This window comes from Saccopteryx leptura, chromosome 1 (assembly GCF_036850995.1).
Source record: "Saccopteryx leptura isolate mSacLep1 chromosome 1, mSacLep1_pri_phased_curated, whole genome shotgun sequence".
Lineage (NCBI taxonomy): Eukaryota > Metazoa > Chordata > Mammalia > Chiroptera > Emballonuridae > Saccopteryx > Saccopteryx leptura.
Genome location: NC_089503.1, coordinates 269,117,825 through 269,143,301, shown reverse-complemented (window position 1 = coordinate 269,143,301; position 25,477 = coordinate 269,117,825). Strand labels below are relative to the sequence as shown.

The following is a 25,477-nucleotide window of genomic DNA, read 5'->3' as shown; positions in this document are numbered from 1 at the left end:
ATTATTAAAGTGTACCCAGAAAATATTTTAAGGTCAATTTAAAAAAATTTAAAAGGGGGGAGTCATATCCTGGAACTCCTACGGGTCTGCCATATCATGCTTTTTACTTAAAAATTTTTTAATTTTTTTTGAATGCTTATGAACAGGAAACGCCAAATCTTCTCCTGCAAACTTCTACCTTCTTTTATTTGATCCAGCTAATAACACTGTTTTGTCTTTTTCCAAATAGCTCCAGATATATGGAAAAGGTTTATATAGGCGGACGGGGATCCTCAAACCCCTCAGCGAGATCTTCTGAGCATGGCTTTTTAAGATACCAAGAGGCAGAAAAAGCCCAATAGAGATCAGGGGAACTACCAGCTTTTAGGATATGCCTTTAAAGGCTCCAGCGCCCCAAAGAAGTCTCATAGGAATCCATCTGGGTCCTGCTTCAATAGTGAAAAGGAAGGTCATTGAGCTAAAGCCTGCCAGGCTTACATGCCTTTGCTGTGAGGAAAAGGGACACTGGAAGGTAGGCTTCCCCCTTGCTCCTCTAAGGGAGGGTTCAGTCTCTTCCAGCCCTGCTCCAGCCACCTATGACCTAACCTTGCCCAGAATGCTGGGGTTTGCCACTGAAGGCTGAAGGTGCCCAGGGCCATCGGCCCCATATAAGACACTGTGGATGAGCCTAGGGTATTTCTTCCAAGAAGCAGGTAAACTGATCTCATTTGCCCAAGGGCCACTTAACTATGTCTTGTCTGAATAGTCAGGTTTTTTATTCTTCCCTCAAAGATATCTGTTGTGGATGTTGATAGTCCTATTTTCTGCTGCTTTGTTTAATATATAGTGTTTCCTTTATTCCTCCTACCTCAATGCCCCACTCATATTTCAGGCTGGGACCTACTCCTAATTTAGAGCTCTCTCTCCCCCTTTTTCCAACTTCTATTGTAAATTTACCTTTGCCACTCAGCTTAGTGTATCCCAAGGTTCTCTTATCACACGACAGTTGCAGAGCTCCAGGGAAAAGCACCCTGGTCTCATCTCTCCAGGCAGAGAACAGAGGCTCCATCTCCACACATGCTGCAGATGGCTTTTCCAGTCTACCTGAATCATTACCAGCTAGAAGCAGCGGTCATTGGGACTTGGACGTGAGCTGCAAAGTATAGAATTGTGACAATTCCAGTGCCATGCGGACTTTTCCTGGGTGTGGACTTTTTCTGGACTCCTGCTCCTTGTGATAGCTCCTAACAGACTGAACTGGAGTTGGGTTTCATTTGCAGGGATTTGGAATGGTGTTGGTGCCAACTTGGACTTGGTGAACATGTTAAGGACACTACTCTTTTATGGATTGTTGTTGTATTGGCCAAGAGTTTGCTTAAGCAGGGGTCTCAAACTCAACTCAGCATGTGGGCCACAGAGCAAGATCACAGCCATTCGGCGGGCCGCACTAGGTCTACAAAAGGCAACTGTTACGCAACACTTTTCTCACTGCAGTTGAAAACAAAAAAAAATCGGTACAAAATTGTTTGGCGGGCCGCATGCGGCCCGTGGGCCGCGAGTTTGAAACCCCTGGCTTAAAGGCTTTAATCACTGAAAAAAAAATACACACACACACACAAGACTAGATTAAGAAGATGCGGCACATATACACTATGGTATACTACTCAGCCATAAGAAATGATGACTTCAGGTCATTTACAACAAAACGGTGGGATCTTGATAACATTATATGGAGTGAAATAAGTAAATCAGAAAAAACCTAGAACTGCATGATTCCATACATTGGTGGGACATGAAAATGAGACTAAGAGACATGGACAAGAATGTGGTGGTTATGGGGGAGAGGGAAGAAGGGAGAGGGGGAGGGGGAGAGGCACAAAGAAAACTAGATAGAAGGTGACGGAGGACAATCTGACTTTGGGTGATGGGTATGCAACATAATTGATTGACAAGATAACCTGGACATGTTTTCTTTGAACATATGTACCCTGATTTATTGATGTCACCCCATTAAAATTAATAAAAATTAAAAAAAAAGAAATCTCTGATTCCATATTCCTTCCATTTATAGAGTTTTTCTTTATTGCGGACTTTCTGTGTCTACAGAGGTTTGATCTGTAACTGTAGGCTTTCCCACATTCCATACATTTATAGAATTTATCTCCAGTATGAGTTCTCTCATGTTCTGTTAGGAATGAATACTGGCTGAAAGATTTCCCATACTGACTACACTGACATGACAGGGTTTCTCTCCAGTATGAATTCTCTGATGTTTATAAAGGTTGGATTTGTACCCAAAGGCTTTCACACATTCTGCACACATACAAAGTTTCTCCCCAGTATGAATTTTACAATGTTCATTGAAGGATAAATACTGGATGAAGTTTTTCCCACATTCATTACATTGATAGGGTTTTTGTCCAGTGTGAATTTGCTGATGCTCAACAAGAGCTGAGATGCGTGTAAAAGTTCTCCTACACTCCAAACATTTACACAGCTGTTCTCCAGTATGAAGCCTCTGATGTTCAGCCAGGGATGTAAGGTGGCTGTAGCCTTTCCCACATTTCCTACATTTATAGGGTTTCTCACCCTTATGGATCCTTTGATGTCTACAAAGTTTTGCTCTACAGCTGAAAGCCTTCTCACATTTACCACATTTATAGAGTTTCTCTCCAATATGAATTCTCTGGTGTACAGTGAGGGTCGAACACTGGCTAAAGGTTTTACCACATTCCTTAAATTGATAGGGTTTCTCTCTGATATGCACTCTCAGATGATCGATAAGAGTTAAACTGCTGCTACAATATTTCTCACATTCATTACATTTGTAAGGTTTCTCTCCAGTGTGAATTCTCTGGTGGGCAAGAAGGGATGATCAATGGCTGAAATTTTTCCCACATTCATTACATTTGTAGGGTTTCTCAGCACTATGAAGTCTCTGGTGGTCAATATGATGAAGACCCTGATGGAAGCTTTTCCCACATGCTTTACAAATATGAGGTTTTTCTCCAGAATAAACTTGCAAGCACTTTATTAGATCAAAATCCTGTTTAAAGTCTTTCCCAAAAGTATAATATATATTGGGTGTCTTTTCTATAGGAATACTCTGTTGTGTCACAAGAATTATTTATAAGTAAGCCTTTCCCTAACTCAAGACTTATATGGTCTCCATCACCATAGATGGTTTTCTTGTGTGAGGCTACCATTTGCCTAAATGTTTCTTCTGTTGTTCCTGCTCTGTTCTCTCAAATTCCAAAGCTTCTCCAAACATGATGCCCCAATGACCAAACTCAGTGGATTTTTCCTTTATTATTCCCTGAGATGGTTCTTTTATTAAAATGTCCTATCTGGGAGGCAACACTTCTATTTCAGGCCAAGTCTTGAAATCTGGAATTAATTAGAAGGATTAATGCCTCCTCTGCTGGAAGAGGCAAACGTACACTGGTGGGACACTAACATTGGCAGTAATACATATAAAAGAGGTTCGATATCATTTGATCTCAAATCTGGACTTGAATCTGGAGAAAAACAGAATGGAAAGGAAAGAGATGCTAATAGGCTAAGGTGTGGTATGGGAGAACACACTAGACAAATTTACACTGAAAATTAAGAGAGCACAACTTGAGATGTAAAGGTGGGCACACAATGTATCTTGAAGAATAAGCAGTTTTCCAGTAGACAAGATGGAAGAGGTGATTTGAGCTAAAGGAATAACACACAAATGTTATAAGTATGCAGATTTTCCCAGAACATGGAGCTGAAATTCAAGTGGCCATTGATGAGACTAAAAAGGAATATGGAGATAGGCTATGAAGTAGGTTTAATGTCACATTAAAGATTTTACTTTAGCCTGACCAGGCAGTGGCACAGTGGATAGAGCGTCAGACTGGGATGCGTAGGACCCGGGTTTGAGACCCCGAGGTCACTGGCTTGAGCGCAGGCTCATCCGGCTTGAGCAGAGGCTCACCAGCTTGAGCAAGGGGTAGCTGGCTTAAGTGTGGGATCACAGACGTGTCCCCATGGTCACTGGCTTGAGCCCAAAAAACACTGGTGTGAAGCCCAATATCACTGGCTAGAGTAAGGGGTCACTTGCTCTGCTGTAGTCCCCCAGTCAAGTCACATATGAGAAAACAATCAGTGAAAAACTAAGGTGCTGCAATGAAGAATTGATGCTTCTCATCTCTCTCCCTTCCTGTCTGCCTGTCCCCATCTGTCCCTCTCTCTGTCTTTCTCTTTGTTGATGTCAATGAGGACAAGAGTAACAGACGTAAGGTCCAGTCACAAAGATAGAAGCCAAATATCACCAACCCATGTCACATGGTGAAGAGACATTATATTGGTGATAGATAGAATGTCACAGTACTGCATTCCAGCTCTCTAGCTCTGTGACTGAAGAATTTTAAAATCTCTGATACTGTTTCTTCAGATATAAAAAGAAGTTTCTACATGTGATTGCCTTTAAGTGCTCTGTCTAACCATAGTTTTATGATTTTTAAAAAAAAGGTACTAGATTAGAGTGGGCTTAGAAAAGAGGTCAGCTACCTGCAGGTCTCTGTTTGTGATATTGTTCATGCCATTCTTTTCTGCTTCTCATGCCTTCCTCCCACCTCACCTCCCAGGTAGAAGCAGTATCCAGCTTGGCTAGCTGCCTCTAATATGAGAGTCCTACATGTTTTCCAGAATATAGGGGCACCTGTTGTTGGAAGTTCTGTTAGAACACAGCCACATCTATTCATTGAAGTTGTATTTCTGGCTGCTTTTGCGCCACAGTGGCAGCAACTGGCTGCAATGGAGACCACAGGGCTCCCAAAACCAAAACATCTGCTATGTGGCCCTTTATAGGAAAAGCCTGCCAACTTCTGGACTAGAACAGCTACAGTGGTCACGCTAATGATGGCAGGCTGCATGTAACCGTGGGGATAACCACCCATCTCCAAGAAGATGGAGGGAAATGCTGAGGATCAGAGACAAGAGGAACATGGATAACACTTTTAAATATGTGACTGGTGAAAAATGATAAAGAACTCAAAATACAGATGGCAGCGGAAAGTGTAATGAACCCGGGCTGATGTCAATGGAAAGAGTGCTGTGCAGAGTCACAGGACAGAGATGGGAGAGGGGCAAGGGGATAAAGGGAGAGGGGCAAATGCAGAGGGTGTGAGAACAGACATCCAGATGGAGACCTTCCTGATGCCAAGAGGACCATCAGACCAAAGAGGCTTTTGCTAGGCAGTCCTGGACACTTGAGTGGGGGCACAGATCTCCCAGGAGTGTCTAGAGCTGCCTCCTCCTGACATCACATGCATGAGACACCCTGTGCTTGCCTCCCAGTCACTCACTTACTCACCTAGAGAGGAGTCCTGAGGAGTTTCTCTTTTCACCATGCAAGGATCTCTTTCCTGCTGCAACTGGCAGATCACCTCCAGCATTGGAAACAGCATCCCTACTCATAAGGGAAGAGATGAAGTCTGAACAGATAGCATGAAGAGTACTCTCAGAGCTGACCCACAGGGCAGATGCCTGGGGTCAGAGGAAGGGCTGGGCTTTCAGGGACAGATCTGAACCAGTACCCAGCCTGGCTGTGTTGCCTCTAACATGAGAGTCCTGTATGTTTTCCAGAATCTAGCCACTGGAGTAGGAGGAAATTCTGAGAAAGGGGGCGGGGGAGGCACGAGAAGCAGAGAAATAAAGGATGTTACAACACAAATGAACGGCAGCACCTCGAGAGGTTTGTCCTCTCCCGGGATTGCAGCAGGGGAGGGACCTGCAGACTATGAAACCCACATGGGAGCCATAGGGTGTCTCCACACAGAGGCTTCATTAGAGGCAACGTTGCCCAGCCTGTGGTGATACAGTGGATAAAGTGTTGACCTGGAATGCTGAGGCCAGTTCAAAACTCCAGGCTTCATACAACAAGCAACTACTATGAATTCATAATTCCTGCTCCTCTTCCCCTTTCTCTTTCTCCTCTCTCCAAAATCAAAATAATAAGTTAAAGGCAACCTCCTCACCAAGAGAAACCAGAGTGTGGTAGTTCTCCAGCATCCTGGTACAGGGTTCTCTGCACAGAGTCCAGGCACAGCCACCCAGCCCAGCTGAAGAGCACGGCCACATCCCTGAATGTCAGACTCCTGTAATGGCAAAGCCAGCCCTCATCTTCTTCACTGAAACACTCAGTAAGAAGATGACATGGGGATGTGTAGCAACCAATTCTGAAAATGTTCAGGATTCTACATATTTCAAATAAACTACATCTGTTGTTTTTGAAACCAACCATCACTTGAATATTTCTTCCATCTCATAGACTTCTATATATGTGACATTGACGCTTCTCCCACAGAGAAATAAGGACGGTTTCCTTCCCTTGAACCTGTATGAGAGATTACAGATGTCATGACCAGTAGAATTCAGTGGGAGTGATGCTGTGAGTTCCAAGGAGAGGTCAATACCTTCTACCTGCCAGGTCATACCTTCTACCTGGCTCCTCTGATACTCACCTTTACAACCTGGCCACCATGTTGTAAGCTCACAAAGATCACAATAGATGCTTCCTCCAAAAGCCCAAGCTAGGTCTCAGCCAAGAGCTGGCACCAACTACCAGATACATGAGTGAATGAGACTTCAGATGACTCTAGCCCCTTTAAGACTTTCAGCTAAGACCACACACTTTGTATGGGAAAGATAAGGTATTTCTGCTGGCTGTTTACATTCCTGACCCAGAGAAACTGTGAGGATTGATTGTGTCACACCCCTAAGTTTCTCACTGGTATATCATGTGTATCCTCTTGCAATTAAAAATATATTAATTGATCATTTAAAATCTCTCTAGCCCTAGCCAGGTAGCTCAGTGGCTTGGAGTGTCTTTTTTATTTTACTTTTTTTTTAAATTTATTTATTAAATTTAATGCAGTGACATTGATAAATCAGGGTACATATGTTGAAAGAAAACATCTCTAGATTATTTTGACATTTGATTGTGCTGTATACCCCTCCCCCAAAGTGAAATTGTCTTCTGTCACCTTCTATCTGGTTTTCTTGTGCCCCTCCCCTCCCCCAACCCTTCTCTCCTTCTTTGCCCCATCCCCCCTCCCCCCACCCCCCACCCCTGTTGCCATCACATTCTTGTTCATGTCTCTGAGTCTCATTTTTATGTCCCTTCTATGTATGGATTCATATAGTTCTTAGTTTTTTTCTGATTTACTTATTTCACTCCATATAATGTTATCAAGGTCCATCCATGTTATTGTAAATGATCCGATTCATCATTTCTTATGGCTGAGTAGTATTCCATAGTATATATGTACCAAAGCTTTTTAATCCACTCGTCCTCTGACGGACACGTGGGCTGTTTCCAGATCTTTGCTATTGTGAACAATGCTGCCACAAACATGGGGGTGCATATATCCTTTTGGAGCTGTTCTATGGTGTCCTTGGGGTATATTCCTAAAAGTGGGATAGCTGGATCAAAAGGCAGTTTGATTTTCAGTTTTTTGAGAAATCTCCATACTGTTTTCCACAGTGGCTGCACCAGTCTGCATTCCCACCAGCAGTGCAGGAGGGTTCCCTTTTCTCCACATTCTCGCCAGCACTTATTCTGTGTTGTTTTGTTGATGGGTGCCATTCTGGCTGGTGTGAGGTGATATCTCATTGTGGTTTTAATTTGCATTTCTCTAATGATTAGTGATGTTGAGCATTTTTTCATATGCCTATTGGCCATCTGTATGTCCTCTTTGGAGAAGTGTTTATTCATCTCTTTTGCCCATTTTTGGATTGGATTGTTTGTCTTCCTGGTGTTGAGATTTACAAATTCTTTATAAATTTTGGTTATTAACCCCTTATCAGACGTATTGTCAAATATGTTCTCCCATTGTGTAGTTTGTCTTTTTATTCGAGTGTCATTTTTATACATCAAGGTTGTGGTGGGTTCTGTCTCCAGTCAGGGCACATACAAGAATCAATCAATCAATGCATGAATGGGTGAACAACAAATCAATGCTTTTCTCTCTCTTTCTCTCTCTCAAATCAATTAAATAAATAAATAAATAAAATTGTTCTGTATTTGAAAAACCAGAAGAGATAATGAAGCAAAAATAATATTTAAAAGAATAGTGGCTGAGGGTTTTCCAAAAGTAGTGACAGACACCAGACTGTAGATCCAGGAAGCTAAGAGAATACCTACTAAGTAAAATACTAAAAAAATCTACACCTAGATATATTATATTCAAACTACAGAAAACCAAAAAAAAGAGGAAAAAATCTTAAAAGAAGACAGAAAATACCTATAAAGGAACAAGGATAAGAATTTCAGCAGATTTCCTCATTAGAAACTATGTGAATAAGGCCCTGGCCAGTTGGCTCAGCAGTAGAGCGTTGGCCTGGCGTGTGGGGGACCCGGGTTCGATTCCTGGCCAGGGCACATAGGAGAATGATAGGCCATCCCATATCCTCCTTCCTTCCCTAAATGCCTTTAAAATTACTCTCTGTCTCTCTCTTCCCCTCCCGCAGCCAAGGCTCCATTGGAGCAAAGATGGCCCGGGCCCTGGGGATGGCTCCTTGGCCTCTGCCCCAGGCGCTGGAGTGGCTCTGGTCGTGGCAGAGTGACGCCCCGGAGGGGCAGAGCATCGCCCCCTGGTGGGCAGAGCATCGCCCCTGGTGGGCGTGCCGGGTGGATCCCAGTCGGGCGCATGCGGGAGTCTGTCTGACTGTCTCTCCCCGTTTCCAGCTTCAGAAAAATACAGAAAAAAAAAAGATATATAAAAAAAAAGAAACTATGTGAATAAGAGAGTAAAATGAAATATTTAAAGTGTTTAAAGAAAAAAATCACCAATCAAGAATCTCATAGTGATAGAATCACTCAGAGTCCAAAAGACCAGTGTTACAGGCTTTATTGAGAGAAAACCTGCTAGGCTGTCTTGTAAGGGAGCACAGCCTGGTTTATGGTTGGTATAGTAATTTTAAAGGCATTTAGGGAAGGAAGGAGGATATGGGATGGCCTATCATTGATAGGAGTAGTTAGGCAGTTATGCGGAAGTTTTAGCTTAGTGCGGATTATTACCTTATATAGAAGTAGATGTCAAAGGTGATAGAACAAATGGTTGGAATTTACAAAATGGTGGGGAAAGACAAATTGAAACTTATGTTCATAGCCTGAAGAACTAAAACCTATTATTTTTTACTCTTCTTGTATAATATAAAAAAAAATTGAGAAGGCAGAAGGCAGGGTAAGGTTATAGGGGCAGTGGTCTCTCTTCTGTAACTTCTTCCTGCTGTTTAGGGGCATAGTCATAGGGGCTCGAATTTTTCTGCCCAGTGAGTGTAGGTTTCAGGGTTGGTGTGTAGAGCTAGGTAGATTTCTCCAGTTTTCTGGTTGGTGAAGGCCTGTATGTGGTTCTGTAAGAAGCTGTATGGCTCGTCTGGTCCTTTGATTGATAGAGTACTAGGAACTGAGAGAGGTTCATGGGGTGGAATTATATTGATATTTGGGGTAAGATAGATAATGGTACAGGTTTCTGTCCAATTAGTAGGGAAACACATATAGGTGTTGGTCCCACACATATAAAAAGCCCCTGATTGGGTGAGACAGGCTGAGAGGTAAACAGGGAATAGAGGAACAAGGGGTCAGTTTCATCTGTCTGTCTCTGAACTCCAGATGGTCAAGGTGGAAAAAAGTGCAGCCCCAACTAGGGGGAAGACATGGTCAGAGGTCTGCTTTGAGCATTGCAACCATGTGGAAGGGGATACTCGATAGCCTTTTTTGGCTAGGAAATTGAGGAGAGAGGTGTTTTGTAGAGATTGTTTGAAGATAGGGCTGCAAAGCAGGAAGTCATCGACGTATTGGATGAGGGAACTGTGGAGTAGGGGAAGTAGTTGGATATCTGCAGCTAAAGCTTGGCCAAAGAGATGAGAACTATCACTGAAGCCTTGGGACAGAACAGTCCAAGTTAGTTGTTGGGCATGCGTAGCATCAGGATCAGTCCATGTGAAGGCAAAGAGATTCTGACATTGTGGATCTAGAGGAATGGTGAAGAAAGCATCTTTAAGATCTAATACTGTGAAGAAGGAAGACAAGGAGGGGATTGAGGATAGGATGGTGTATGGGTTTGGAACAACTGGGGCGATGGGTGATACTGCTGAGTTAACAGCCCTGAGTTCTTGCACTAAGCGATAGGAGCCATTGGTCTTTAGAACAGGGAGTATGGGAGTATTGAAAGGGAAATTGATTAGTTTTAGTAGTCCCGCCTAGAGGAATTTCTAGATTAAGGGTTTGAGACCCTTTAGATGGGTTAGAGAAATGGAGTATTGGGGAGTAAAAGGTTAGATGTTGGGATTCTTGAGATGAATAAGGATGGGAGTGTGATGTTTGGCAACTGAGGGTTGGGAGGTGTCCCAAACTATGGGATTTCCCTCCTCTGGGGGAAGTGGAAGAGGGTTTGTGACCAAGTCTGTGTCTGCCACCAGCCAAAGGAGAATATTGGCTGAGGAACTGTTATGTGTAGTCGTCAAGGTTAGGGTAGTTCAGAATATGGAGAGGATATCTCTACCTAGTAGTGGGGCAGGACATTGTGGGATGACTAAGAAGCGGTGAGTGACTTGTATGTCTCTATAGTGCACAGGAGGGGGTGAGTTATTAAAAGATTAGTTTTAATTCCCGAGACTCCAATGATTGTTGTGTTGGAGATGGTAAGAGGGCCAGAAAATTCAGGGAGGGTAAAAAAGGGGCCCTGGTGTCCACAAGAAAGGAGATAGGCTTACCTGCCACACAAAGTTTTACCCTGGGCTCATGGAGTGTGATGAGTACTGGGGCCAGCTGCCCAGGACCCCTTCAATCTTCAGTCACCAGTCCCAGAAAATCTGTCAGAGATCTGGGTGTGGGATTTAATATGGGGAGTTTTGTTCCAGTTCCCCTTTGGTGGCTGGGGCAATCTACCCCCAATGTCCCTCAAGGTGACAGTGATAACAGGGACCTGGAGGAGGTCAGGGATTAGGGCACTGCTTAGCTCAATGGCCATGTTGTCTGCATTTAAAGCAGGCCCTGGTGGGTCTGAAGAAGTTCCAGAACTCCCCTTTTGAGGGGTTTTTGAGCCCACTGGAAGGTGTCCCTGGAGGGCCTTTGCTAGCATAAGGTAGTTTTCCTGATCTCTCCTCTTCTGGTCCTCCCTTTCCTGTTCCTCCTGGTTGTGAAATATTTTAAACGCAAGGTTTAGGAGATCCCTTTGGGGTGTTTCTGGCCCATCCTCCAACTTTTTAACTTTTTTCTGAATGTCTGGGGCAGATTGAGATATGAAGTGGAAGTGTAAGAGAACCGTGCCAGCCGGGGTTGTTGGGTCTACTCTAGAATATTTTTGGAGGGCCTGGGAGAGGCATTCAAGTAATTCTCCAGGGTTTTCTTGAACGCACTGGACAATTTCCTTGATTTTGTCATAGTTTACAGCCTTATTCGCTAATATGTTTAATGCTTGGAGGAGGTAATCAATCATAAGGTTTCTAGCTGTCCAATTTTGGTGGTCTGTTTGGTAGCTCCAATTAGGGTCTGTGTTAGGAACTGCGGTGGTATCTATGGGATTAGCATTATTTCTAGTATGGGCCTCATCTGCGATTTGTTGGGCAGTAGTCCAGACTCAGTCCTTATTGGAGGGAGTGAGGGAAGAGGTTAGAATTATGTAGAGATCGTACCATGTGAGGTCATAAGATTATATAAGGTATAGTGGTACCTAGAGATACGAGCAGACCAACATATGAATTTTTAAGATACAAGCTGTGACTTGGTCCATATTTTTGTTCGAGATCTGAGTGAAATTCTGAGATACAAGTTGTGATTCGGGAAGCTGCTGCTAGTTGGCACATTGATGCATGGGTCCAGTATCGGCAGCACAACACCAGCATCTCGTTCTTTCTCACGTGTTACCTGCAGAATCAAGTTGAATCTTGTGCGCTGTACTCATTCTTGCATCATTTTTGCATTTCTTACTAACTTTTTTTGTGTGCTATCATGGGGCCAAAGAAAGCGAATGATGAGAAGAAGAGAATGATGTCAATAGAAGTAAAGCAAGACATAATAGAAAAACATGAGCATGGTGTACGAGTGATTGAACTGGCAAGGCTGTACAACCGCAATACATCTACAATTTGTACCATCCTTAAACAAAAGGATGCCATCAAAAGTGCAAAACTATGTGAAAGGAACTACAATTCTGTCCCAATTAAGAACAAATATCCATGAAGAAATGGAGAAGCTTCTGTTGGTGTGGGTGAAAGAGAAAGACTTGGCAGGAGATACAGTGATGGAGACTGTAATATGCAAAAAGGCACATATTATTTAGGCAACTTGAAGAAGAAAGAACCATCAACCTCAAAAGAGGCAGCAGAAGATACATTTAAGGCAAGTCACGGCTGGTTTGAAAATTTCAAGAAGAGATCTGGCATCCACTCGGTAGTGAGGCATGGTGAAGCTGCAAGTGCTGACATTAAGGCAGCTGAGGAGTACACCACAAATTTTGCTGTGCTTATTGCAAAGGAAGGCTACATCCCCCAAGTGTTCAACTGTGGCAAAACAGGATTGTTTGGAAAAAAATGCCCCAGAAGAATTTCATCACCGCAGAGGAGAAGAAGCTGCCAGGCCATAAACCCATGAAGGACCATCTGACCCTTGCATTGTGTGCAAATGCTAGCGGTGACTGTAAAGTAAAGCCACTGCTAGTGTATCATTCCAAAAATCCTCGAGTCTTTAAGACTCACTAGATTCTTAAAAAAAACTGCAGGTTATGTGGCATTCTAATGCTAGGGCATGGGTTATGCAGCAGTTTTTTATTGAATGGGTAAATCTCGTCTTTGGTCCTGCAGTAAAGAAATACCTTCAAGAAAATAAACTCTCGATGAAAGCATTACTAATCTTTGAAAATGCTCCAGCCCACCCACCTGATCTTGAAGATGACATTCTTGATGAGTTTAAATTCACGAAAGTCCTCTACCTCCCACCCAACATGACTTTAATCTTGCAACCTATGGATCAGCAGGTCATTTCCAACTTTAAAAAGCTTTACACAAAGCACTTGTTCCACCGCTGCTTTGAGGTGACTGAGAATACAAATCTGACCCTTCAAGAGTTTTGGAAAGATCACTACATTGTGATATGTTTACGCATTATTGACTTGGCATGGCAAGAGGTTATAAGAAGAACCTTGAACTCAGCATGGAAAAAGTTATGGCCTGATGTTGCAGACAGGGACTTCGAAGGATTTGAACCAGAAACCGAGACCAAGGCAGAAGCATTGGAGGAGATTGTGTCACTCAAAAAGTCAATGGGTCTGGAGGTAGATGAGGGTGACATAAACAAGCTCGTCGAGGAACATGAGGAGGAACTCTCAACTGAGGAGTTGACGGAGCTACAGATGATGCAACATATGGAGCTTCTGCAAGAGATTAGTAGTGAGGAGGAGGTAGAGTCGGAGGAAGTGATTTCTACAAGTGAAATTAAAGACATGCTGGCAATGTGGGAGAAGCTTTCAAGTTTCATTGGAAATACCCAGAAAAAGTTTCAACTGGTCGTGCTTCAGCACTTTTTAATGACACTTGTTTGTTACATTTCCATAACATTTTAAAAGGCAGGTAAAAGCAAACCTCTTTGGATAGATTTTTATTCAAAAGTCCTGCAAGTGAAAGTGCTGAAAGTGCAGCCAAAAAGGCAAAAACAGGTGATGATTAAATGAAAAATATTTAATGTTAAGCTTAGGTTAAATTTAAAGTTAAGAAAGTGCATTTTGCCTGACCAGGTGGTGGTGCAGTGAATAGAGCGTTGGACTGGGATGCAAAGGACCCAGGTTCAAGACCCCGAGGTTGCCAACTTGAGCGTAGGCTCATCTGGTTTGAGCAAAAGCCCACCAGCTTGAACCCAAGGTTGCTGGCTCCAGCAAGGGGTTACTCCATCTGCTGAAGGCCTGCAGTCAAGGCACATATGAGAGGGCAATCAATGAACAACTAAGGTGTTGCAACGCGCAATGAAAAACTAATGATTGATGCTTCTCATCTCTCTCCGTTCCTGTCTATCTGTCCCTCTCTCTGACTCTTCTCTGTCTCTGTAAAATAAATTAAAAAAAGTGCATTTTTTTACAATTAAGTTTTTGTGGTTTCATTTTCAGTAAAGAAAATGCAGTTTTAGTTTTGGTTAAAATAAAGAAAATGCAGTTTTAGTTTACATTTAGTGTTAAGAAAGTGCAGTTTTAGTTTATGTGTCTACAGTGCCTGCATCTCTTCCTCCTTCCCTCCTCCTCCACCACTCCCCTTCGTTAGCCACACTCGTCTGTCTCCAAGGTAAGAATACAGTACTAAATAACAGTTTATTCTTTTATTTCATTTATTTTGTTATGCATTGATAAAGTATACATGTGTGTTTCTTAATTTAAGACATGTCTTTTTTCATAATTTAGGATGATTTGGGGATGTTTCACAGGGCTGGAATGGATTAAATCTATTTCAGTTATTTTAAATGGGAGAAATTTGTTTGACATACAAGTTGACTGACTTACGAGCTCAGTTACAGAACGAATTAAACTTGTATCTCAAGGTGCCACTGTATTTGAATTCTTTTATGTAAATGTCTGGGTCAGAGGAAAAGGAGCCTAAATGGCATTCAATTTGGGATAAGTCAGTTAGAGAGACAGGGATGGAGACTCCAACGATGCCTTCCACCCCCACCATCTCACGTAGGGGATAGAGACCAGCTAGGTGTGGGGTTTGGGAGGAGAATTGTGGATGAGGCTGATCACGAGGTCGAGGGCGGAGGTTAGGAGGGGAAAGCAGAGAGGAGGGGGACGTTGGGGAGTTGTTTCAGGCTCTATGTCAGTGTTATATGGGGAGGAGGTTGAGGTGCTGGTGGTAGCACCACGTGGTCAGAGGGGTCACAAAGATCAGAACTTAGATGAGAGTTTGGGGAGGACAGGGGAGAAGAGGTTGTTGCTAAAAGTATTTGGTAGGTCGAGCAAGAGGAACAGAGGGAAGGTCAAGATCGGAAAAAGAAGAAAACCTGCACATTGGGAATTTCTGAGGCCTTCCCTGTCTGGTGGCAAAAATTGAGATCTTTGAGTGTACTGTAATCTAAAGTACCATTTTCTGTCCATTGGGAACCATTGTCTAGTTCATATTGGGGCCACACGGTATTGCAAAAGAAAATGAGTTTCTTTGGTTTAAGGTCTGAAAGACTTAATCTAGAGAGATTTTTGAGTCAGCAACCTAAGGGGGTGGTGGTTTGGATTGGGAGGTCCCCATGGTAGGTAAAGGACATAGACAGGAGTCAGGGAGGAAGGAGGAGTGTCCCCCTTCTTCCTCTTCCAACCCTAGGTAAAGGAAGGGGAAGAACTGTCGGGGTCATCACCCATAAGAATTCAATCCCAGTGAGTAGGAAGTTTCTTGGCCAGGCACCTGGGCTTTCAAAAATATTAGTCCGAGTAGACAAAAAAAACCCAGGTCTACCTCCCCAGATTTTTAGGGTAAAAAATTTGGAAAAGCGCCTAACAGAGGAAGGGAGGTGAAGAAAGATCTCTAATCTGGTCTGGCAAGGGTTCAGAACAGGGTCACGGAGCTGGCCAATCTACCCTCACTTCCAGGACGAAGCAGAATCAGGGAGTAAACCCAGAACGAGCTGCCGCTATCCACTGCTTCCTTGGTAGTAAGTTTGGGTGAGAGCTGGGGGATCGTCCAGGCAACCAGAGCCGTGTCCTGAGTTTCAGCACCAAATGATAGAATCAGTCGGAGTCTGAAAGACCAGTGTTACAGGCTTTATTGAGAGAAAACCTGCTAGACTGTCTGTCTTGTAAGGGAGCACAGCCTGGTTTATGGTTTGTACAGCAATTTTAAAGGTATTTAGAGGAGGAAGGAGGATATGGGATGGCCTATCTTTGATAGGAGTTAGTTAGGCAGTTATGCAGAAGTTTTAGCTTAGTGCAGATTCTTACCTTATATAGAAGTAGATGTCAAAAGGTGATAGAGTAGAAAAAATGGTTGGAATTTACAAAATGGTGGGGAAAGACAAATTGAAACTTAAAGAAAGGAAACTTACGTTTGTAGCCTGAAGAACTGAAACCTATTACATAGGCAGTGAAATTATCCTTCAAAAGGGATGAGAAATAAAGACTTTCTCAACCAAAAAATCCAGCAGGCCTGCCCTGTAAGAAATGGCAAAAGAAGTTCTTTAGGAAGAAGTAAAATAACAGAAGTCAAAAACTTGAATCTATATAAAAGAAGAGCAACAAGGAAGGAATAAGTGAAGATAAAGTAAAATGTTTGATTTTCTTGTTCTTAATTGAGCTAAAAGATAACTGTTTGCATAAAGTAATAACAGCAATGAACTGGGCAATTATAGCATGTGCTGACTGACACAAATGACAGCAATGTTGAAAGGGATGTGTGGGAGGAATTGGGGTTATTCTTCATAAGGTACCTGTACTACCCCCCAAGTAGTATAGTGTTATCTAAAAGTGAAATTAGATTAGTTATACATTTATATTGCAAACTGTGGGGCAACCATACTTTTTTTCCCCTTCTTCTTTTCCTAGTGAGAGCAGGGGAGTTAGAGAGACAGACTCCCACATATGCCCCAACTGGGATTTACCCGGCAACCCTGTCTGGGGCTAATGCTCTGACCATCTGGAGCCTGCTCAAAACCAAGTTATTTTTAGCACCTGAGGCAGAAGCTCCAAGGAGTCATTGTCAGTGCCCGGGGCCAATGTGCTTAAACCAATTGAGCCATGGTTATGGGAGAAAAGAGACATAGAGAGAGAAGAGAAAGGGGAAGGGGTGGAGAAGCAGATGTTTGCTTCTCCTGCATGCCCTGACCAGGAATCAAACCTGAGACATTCACATGCTGGGCTGACACTCTACCACTGAGCAACCTGGTCAGGGCCCATACATTTTTTTTAAAAGAAGCATAATGGATATGTTCAGATAGTAGAAAGATCTGTGGTGGCAGGAGGTTTGAATGGGGTATGGGAAAGTAGGTAAATAGGTAAAGCAAAAGGGATTTTTTAGGGCAGTGAAACTATTCCATATGATGTTGTACTGGTGGATACATGACAGAATGCATTTTTCAAGGCCATAGAAATTTACAACATAAAGAGTGAAATTTACAGAAACAAATTTTAGAAAAACCATTTAGGATGTCAGGGGATCCCAGAATAGAATGAAGAATGTGACAAGACAATCTAAATATAATGAACATGTATGACACACCTTATGAAGGAAGGAGTGGAAAGGGAGGCTGACCTAAGTATCTTTGAAAAGCAGTGGAGTCTGTAATACAAAGACAAAAGGAGCTGCACATGTGACTTGTGTTCTGGTTAACAAAGTAGTTTCCCATGAAGGCATGAGTTAAGGATGCAGACATCACTACACATGAATACTGGAACCAAATGGCTGAAGTTAAGAGTCAGTGATGGCAGATGGTGGGAGCCAGGTCTCTCCCTGCTAGAGTGGGAGGTTATAGATGAGCAAGCAGAGGAAGCTAGAATAACCCATGTGGGGACATCCATATGAAAGCAGTGACTACAGACACAGACGGTCACATAGAAAAATACATATAAACATACATATGGATGGTTACATATAGAAATATTTACATACACCTGTGCATGCTAAGAAAGATAATATACACATGTATTTCTTTGCTCTGTCAGCTTACAGGGTCTAAAAGCAAAAATACCCCAGGAGCAGTAAGTAAACCTGAGACCCAGATCTTGCCTTCTAATACCATTCTCCAGGAAAAGAAACCAGGGCTATTTGGTAAAATAGCTGATTCACATACGTGGCCAAAGAATATGCAAAATGAACCTAGGACATGTTTTACTGACAAAAGAAAGGAAGTACTCTAAAAACAGAACAAAACATGCATGTTGATGGAGGCATGTCCACGGTACAAAGGAACACACTGGACAAGCTCCCAACAGTCAGAGATGAAACAGTATGAGCAACAAAATAAAGTAGCATTCAATTATAAGCTCAAATATAAAATAAGGATCTGTGAGACCATACTGATATTAATAAATGGGGGAGAAGTGAGAATCTTCCATGTAGAATTCCAAACAATTTATGTTGATTTTCTGCCTTCCATGATGTGGAGCATAATTCTCTACTCCCTATAAGTGGGCTGAACAGTGATTTCCTGCCAAAGAGGAAGCATGGGAAGGCAGAAATGAGAAAGTAACATTGAGTTGAGAAAGCTGGCAAGCATACCTCACCCAGGTGATCAAGGTCAACACCAACAGAGATACAGTCATGTTTATCAGTATGTAATTTTGATGACGTGCCACAAACCAGTGCAGCTAGTAATTCCAAGTCCTGAGTGAGAACGGCGTAGAATTAAGAAAATAGGCTTACAGTAAAAGGATAGGCTCGAGAGGACTCTTTGAAACACAAGAGATAGCTTGTAAAAAGCAAAACTCCAGGCCCTGGCCGGTTGGCTCAGCAGTAGAGCGTCGGCCTAGCGTGCGGAGGACCCAGGTTCGATTCCCGGCCAGGGCACACAGGAGAAGCGCCCATTTGCTTCTCCACCCCTCTGCCGCGCCTTCCTCTCTGTCTCTCTCTTCCCCTCCCGCAGCCAAGGCTCCATTGGAGCAAAGATGGCACGGGCACTGGGAATGGCTCTGTGGCCTCTGCCTCAGGCGCTAGAGTGGCTCTGGTCGCAACATGGCGACGCCCAGGATGGGTAGAGCATCACCCCCTGGTGGGCAGAGCCTCGCCCCTGGTGGGCGTGCCGGGTGGATCCCAGTCGGGCGCATGCGGGAGTCTGTCTGACTGTCTCTCCCTGTTTCCAGCTTCAGAAAAATGCAAAAAAAAAAAAAAAAAAAAAAAAGCAAAACTCCATTCCCCCAACCTGCTTTATTTAGAAGGCAAAGTAAGGCCACTAACAAATCAAAGAGATCAATAAAGCAAAGTCACATTTCCAAGGCATCGCAAGAATTCTCCCAAGTGCAGAAAACCCCCACCACACATAACATCTTAATTCACAAGACAAAGGATAAAAGAAACTTGCCTCCAGTCTTTCTGAGGGGAATGGGGTGTAGGATGAATATAAACAATCCAGCACCATAGCAAAATTGCTTTTAGCAACTTCACAGAACAAGTGAGGTGGGGGGTTGGGCAGACTGTCAGCTTACTGACAGTTCCCTACACCTCTGTCCCCCAAAAATCTAAACTGAAAAAACACTGTGGGCTTTCACTCCCCAACATAGCCTACTTTTCTAATTTTTAACTTCAATTCGTGTGCTGTGATTTATACTCGTCTGATTTCCCATGTTCCGATTTGGAGGCAGACCAGAAAAATATAAAATAAACACAAAATTTGGCCCTGGCCGGTTGGCTCAGTGGTAGAGCGTCGGCCTGGCGTGTGGGGGACCCAGGTTCGATTCCCGGAAAGGGCACACAGAAGTGCCCATTTGCTTCTCCACCCCCCGCCCCCTCCTTCCTCTCTGTCTCTCTCTTCCCCTCCCGCAGCCAAGGCTCCATTGGAGCAAAGATGGCCCGGGCGCTGGGAATGGCTCCTTGGCCTCTGCCCCAGGTGCTAGAGTGGCTCTGGTCACGGCAGAGAGATGCCCTGGAGGGGCAGAGCATCGCCCCCTGGTGGGCAGAGTGTCGCCCCTGGTGAGCGTGCTGGGTGGATCCCGGTCGGGCGCATGCGGGAGTCTGTCTGTCTCTCCCCGTTTCCAGCTTCAGAAAAATACAAAAAATAAAAAATAAAATAAATAAATAAATAAACAAACAAACAAACACAAAATTAAAATAGCCAATGCTAACAGATACAAAAACAATGCAATGAAGGGATTAAAGCCTTTTTAGATTATCAAGCAAATTCTTAGCTAATACAGCAGGATTTAAAATAGAATCTTTGCAGTTCTGAATGTCCTTAATATGTTAATATAATTTCAACAAGTCCATGTCGACATCATCAATGCTCCACATTATCTGTAAATGCAACCTAACCCCACTTCAGTCTGAGAACTGTCCTAAGGAGCAGGAGTCACACACATTCAGAAAAAGTCCGCATGACATTGGAACTGTTGTCACAGTTCCATACTCTACAGCTAGCGTCCAAGTCCCAATGGTCACTGCTTCTAGCACATTAAGCTTTTGTCTCAAGCTTAATGTCAATACTGGATTTCTAGCAATGATGCAAATAGACTGGAAGGGCCATCTGCAGCATGTATGGAGACAGAGCTTCTGTTCCCTTTAACCTAGAAAGATGAAACTAGATGGCCTTTCCCTGGAGTTTTGAAGCTGTGGGGTGGTGAGGAGAACCTTGGGATTCACTATGCTGGGTGGAAAAGGTAAATTCATAACAGAAGTGGGCAAAAAGGAGAGAGGAGGGCTCTGAATTTGGAGAGTAGGTCCCAGCCTAAAATAGGCATAGGGCATCAAGGTAGAAGGAGAAAAGAGTGTGTAAAGGAGACACTATGTATATAGCAAGGCAGTGGATCTGTGGCAAACAGGAGGAAAATAAGACCATCAACATCCACAACAGAGATCTTTGAGGGATGAGCAGAACCCAAATATTTGGGCAAGGCAGAGTAAGTGGCCCTCATGTATATAAGAAATTAGATCACCTTACCTGCTACTTGGATGATTACCCTAGGCTCATCTATGGTGACTTGAGATGGGGCTGATGGCCCTGGGTACCTTTAGTCTTCAGTGGCAAGTCCCAGCAGACTGGGCAAGGTTAGGTCAGAGGTGGCTGGGGTAGGGCTGGAAGAGACTGAACCCTCCCATGGAGGAGCGAGGAGGCAGCCTTCCTTCCAGTGTCCCTTTTTCCCATAGCAAGGGCATGGTCCTGGCAGGGACCAAGAAGCCAGGCAGGCTTTAGCCCAATGACCTTCTTTTCCACTCTTGAAGCAGGGCCCTGATGGAGTCTTATGAGGCCCCGATGGGGAGTGGAGCCTTTAAGGGTTTACACCAAGAGCTGGTATTTTGCCTGATCATGTTGGGCTCTAATTGCCTTTTCTGTTCCTCTTGGTCATTATAGACCAATGCTCAGCATTAAAAGCCATGCTCAAGAGATCTCGAGAGGTTTGAGGATCCTCCTCTGCCTATTATAGACATTTTTCCATATATCTTGAGCTGATTGGAAAAAGACAGGACAGCGTTACCAGCTGGATCAAATAAAGGAGGGTGGGAATTTGCAGCAGAAAGAGGTTTGGAGTGTGCTAAGAGGATTTGATAGATGGAACAGGTTTGACAGAGAAAGGGATAAGAGCAGAGTAAAATAAGCCTTATACAATTGCTCTTGTGAAGTAAGTCTCTCATCCTGGCTCATGGTGTCTCACCAAACATTCAGGAACCCACTGAGGAGTCTCAGCAGACCTAGGAAAAACATACACATATCCTTGGTCCCATAGGAGAACAGGGTCTGGCCCTTGCCAGATTCCTGTGAGTGGGTCCCTCCACCAAACTTCAGGGAAGGCTTTCCTTGTAGGATTCCAGTTTCTCAGCTGTTGAATGGCCCTATATATCAGCATTCAAAATGTTTTAAAGTAAAAAGCATGATAAAGATGATTTGCAAGAGTTCCAGGATATGACTCCCCCTTTTTATATTTTATAATTAACCTTTAAGCAGTTGCTGGGCACACTTTATAATGCCTTGACCCTAAGGATTGTAGGAAACACCTGTCCTCATGTTAATTCCAAAAGTCTGACAAAATATAGTAAATGCTTTTCTAAGTAACACTCCCATATTTTTCAAAACATTTCTACTCCATTAATTAAAAGGCAATCTAGAAGGCACATAAATCTGAAAAAATCCAGTATGACCTTCATTATCTTCCCATTGTAAAAAACAAAACAAAAACTTAAAACCTTTGTTAGGGAAATCCACCCTGCCCCAAGCCTCAAAGCACACTGACTGCTTCATGAATGAGTCAAGAGAAAATAAATAAATAAATAAAACCTAATGTTGCTTAGCAATAACTGATACATCAGCTCAACCAAATTAGAAAGTCTTTAGAATCCACATTCCATTGAATTTAAATTTAAATTAGTGTGCCTTACAAGTTTCAATTAAAAAAATAAATGAAGGGATGAAACCATTTTATTTTTTCAATATTAGAACTGGCATTTCCGATTTTTGCATGCAAGAACTTAATACAGGCCTTAATAAGAAACATATTGTAGACAACATTAAACAAACACTAAACAGAAACAAAAATCTGACAAACCAGAGAAACCTGGGATTTCAGAGTACAACCAGATTAGAAATATGCCTACCTGATCTTAGGGCATTTTTTGAGAGGGACTAAAGATGAATGAGACTAATCAAAACTTTCTCAAGAAAAATCTCGGTGGCCACAAAAAAATTTTGTAGACAGATCCACCTTGGCTCCCCCGTCCAAATTTCCAGGCAAAGAATAGGAAAGAAACAAAATGATAAGTCAGAGGGTTGTAGCTAAAACATTAAAGAAAATCTGACTATAACATGAAAAGCTGTAACTTTCCTAATTACCTGAGTCTCCCATTCATTCTCAAATTCTAATAGCTGCTGCAACTGGCAGTTCAGGTTCATTATGCTGAGATTTCTCTACCTCAATTTTAGCTGAGCAGTAAACAAAGTTGACAGGGCCTAGAAAGTCTCCTTTGTCCGTTTCCCTGAATCACATGTCCTTCAGCAGTATACTTAGATTCACATTCATTTGCCCAATGTTTCATTCTCCCACAGTATGGACAGAAGCTAGGAGCTTTAAGAGCTAGCTTCCCTTGAAGGAGAAGCTGAGACTGACATCTGGGGGAAGTAGGGCAATTTCTAGCAAAATGTCCTAAACCCTCACATTTGAAACAAGATCCATGAGCAGAAATACTTCCCTGACCTTCCTTCTTTTGTTTGTTCTGCTGTTTATCAAAGTATTGTCCTGAAGGCCTCCCCCCTGAAACATTGAGGCAATTGCCAGACCTTGCATATATGAGGGCCCAATATCAGCACATATTCTTATGTAATCCCCTATATCTCGAGCCTGATCTAAAGTTTGTTGGAGCAGGAATCTCCAAAGGTCTGAGACAAAGACCTTATCAGGAGATCCTGGGAGCAACCTGATAAGTATAAGAAAGAGCAGAAGGCGGCAGAGGCACAAAGGCTAAAACAGCCATAACTGTGACACTCTCATTTCCCAAGTCATCTTCAGACTTCCAGGTGTTCTCAAATTTACATCCCTCCATTTCTAGCTTACTCTGATTAAACAACAGCTTCTCCTCAAATAAAAACATTTATACAAAAAGAAAAACGTCCCTTACTTTTGACCCTGTCTCATAATTTATTACTCCTGATTATACTCTCCCCCAAAACTCTACTCAAAAAATTTTATTTACTGCACGCACTTGGGGAGTTCTGTCACCTGCCTTCAGTTTAGTTTTCCCTTTCTCAGGTCCCTGTTTGGGTGCCACTTGCTGTGAACCAGTGCAACTAGTAATTCCAGGTCCTCAGTGGGAATGGCACGAAATTAAGAAAATAGGCTTAGAGAAAATGGAGAGGTCTCTTTGAAACACAAGAGATAGCTAGCTTGCAAAAAGCAAAACTCCATTCCCCAACCTGCTTTATTTGGAAGGCAAAGAAAGGCCATTAGCAAATCAAAGAGATCAATAAAGCAAAGTCACATTTCCAAGGCATCCCAAGAATTCTCTCAAGTGCAGAAAACCCCCATCATGCCTAACATCTTAACTTCACAAAACAAAGGATAAAATAAACTTGTCTCCAGTCTTTCTGGGGGACATGCGGGGTAGGATGAGTATAAACAGTCCAGCACCATAGCAAAATAGCCTTTAGCAACTTCACAGAATAAGTGAAGTGGGGGGTTGGGCAGACAGTCAGCTTACTGCCACTTTCCCACACCTCTCTCCCCCAAAAATATAAACTGCAAAGACCCTGTTGGCTTTCAATCCTCAACAATGATGTGATGAGAATGACACTATCTCAATCATGTTTCTCCCCTAAATCCATAAACCCAGCCTAACATTAAGAAAAAAAAAAGATCGGCCCTGGCTGGTTGGCTCAGTGGTAGAGCATTGGCCTGGCCTAGCCTAATGAGGAGAGACATACCAAATTTGGCAAGTGCTAAATTAATGCTACTGCCAGTGATACAAATAGCAGTGACAGATAGCATTTATTAAGATTTAATACCGGCCCTGGCCGGTTGCTCAGTGGTAGAGTGTCGGCCTGGCGTGAGGAAGTCCTGGGTTTGATTCCCGGCCAGAGCACACAGGAGAGGCGCCCATCTGCTTCTCCACCCCTCCCCCTCTTCTTCCTCTCTGTCTCTCTCTTCCCCTCCCACAGCTGAGACTCCATTGGAGCAAAAGATGGCCCGGGCACTGGGGATGGCTCCTTGGCCTCTGCCCCAGGCGCTAGAGTCCCTCTGGTCACGACAGAGCGACGCCCCAGAGGGGAAGAGCATTGCCCCCTGGTGGGCAGAGCATCGCCCCTGGTGGGCGTGCCGGGTGGATCCCAGTCGGGCACATGAGGGAGTCTGTCTGACTGTCTCTCCCCGTTTCCAGCTTCAGAAAAATACAAAAAAAAAAAAAAAAAAAAAGATCAAGCAAACCACAATAGAGAAACATTCTACAAAATCCCTAACCACTATTCCTCAAAACTGTTATGGTCATCAAGAACAAGTCTGAGAAAATGATAGCCTGACACACAGAACCAAATGTGACATGATGTTTTTGATGGGATTCCAGGACAGAAAAAGGATTTTAGGCAAAAAGTGAAAGATAGCTGAATAAAGTATGAACTTTAGTTAATAATAGTTTATCAGTTTTTGTTTATTAATTGTAACAAATGTATTATAAAGAATGTATCATGTTAACAATAGAGGAATTGGGTACATGGTAACTATGGTGTTATCTTTGCTATTCTTCTCTAATTCTAAAACTGTGCTAAAAAAACAAAATTTTAAAAGCATGACAATACCAAAAACAAGTACCAATTTACTGCCAAAAAAGATGTAATTAACACACTATGATTATTAAGCAATCAACACCAACTTCCATGTCTTTTTCCCATAGGGTTATTTACATATTAATGGAAACAAATAGAATAAGAAATATTTGTAAAATCGGCAAAGAGCCTACTTGTTTCAAAAATTGTGATTGCTTGCTATCTAATTTTTCTAATAAGCAGAAAGAAATCTGTCTCTTTGTACTTGGATAAGACAAGAAGTTAAGGTTGGAACTTTCTCAAATGGGGTTTTAAAATTGGTGACCAAGTCACCTCAGGTCCAAAATAAATGTAACAATCTCTTGCCTGACCAGGCGGTGGTGCAGTAGATAGAGCATCAAACTGGAATGTGGAAGGTTCGAGACCCCGAGGTCGCTGGCTTGAGCAAAAAAAAAAAAAAAAAAAAAAAGCGCACCAGCTTGGACCCAAGGTCACTGGCTTGAGCAATGGGTTACTCGGTCTGCTGAAGACCCGCGGTCAAGGCACATATGTATGAGAAAGAAATCAATGAACAACTAAGGAGTCCCAATGAAAAACTGATGATTG

The 25,477-nt window shown here is 43.0% G+C and overlaps 1 pseudogene; it reads right to left on the bottom strand.

Moving 5' to 3' along the window:
• Nucleotides 1-1,995: 1,995 nt before the first annotated feature.
• On the bottom strand, nucleotides 1,996-6,496 carry LOC136388325 (zinc finger protein 354C-like; annotated as a pseudogene).
• Nucleotides 6,497-25,477: the final 18,981 nt, after the last annotated feature.